This window comes from Parus major, chromosome 21, assembly GCF_001522545.3.
Source record: "Parus major isolate Abel chromosome 21, Parus_major1.1, whole genome shotgun sequence".
NCBI classification, from domain to species: Eukaryota; Metazoa; Chordata; class Aves; order Passeriformes; family Paridae; genus Parus; species Parus major.
Genome location: NC_031789.1, coordinates 6,995,125 through 6,995,334, shown reverse-complemented (window position 1 = coordinate 6,995,334; position 210 = coordinate 6,995,125).

Genomic DNA, 210 nt, shown 5'->3' with positions numbered 1-210 from the left:
TCACCAAACCCCTTCCAGGAACAGTCTGAGTGAGCAGCCACAGAAGTGCAGTGACAGGTTACAGTGTTCCTGCTCTGGAATGCGGGTGGGAAGAGGTGTGCAGTGATGCTGCAGCTCCTGGGTTGCTGGAGAGGAGGACAAGGTTGGTACTGCAGTGAGGACAAGGTTGGTATTGCAATGAGGAGGACAAGGTTGGTACTGCAATGAGGA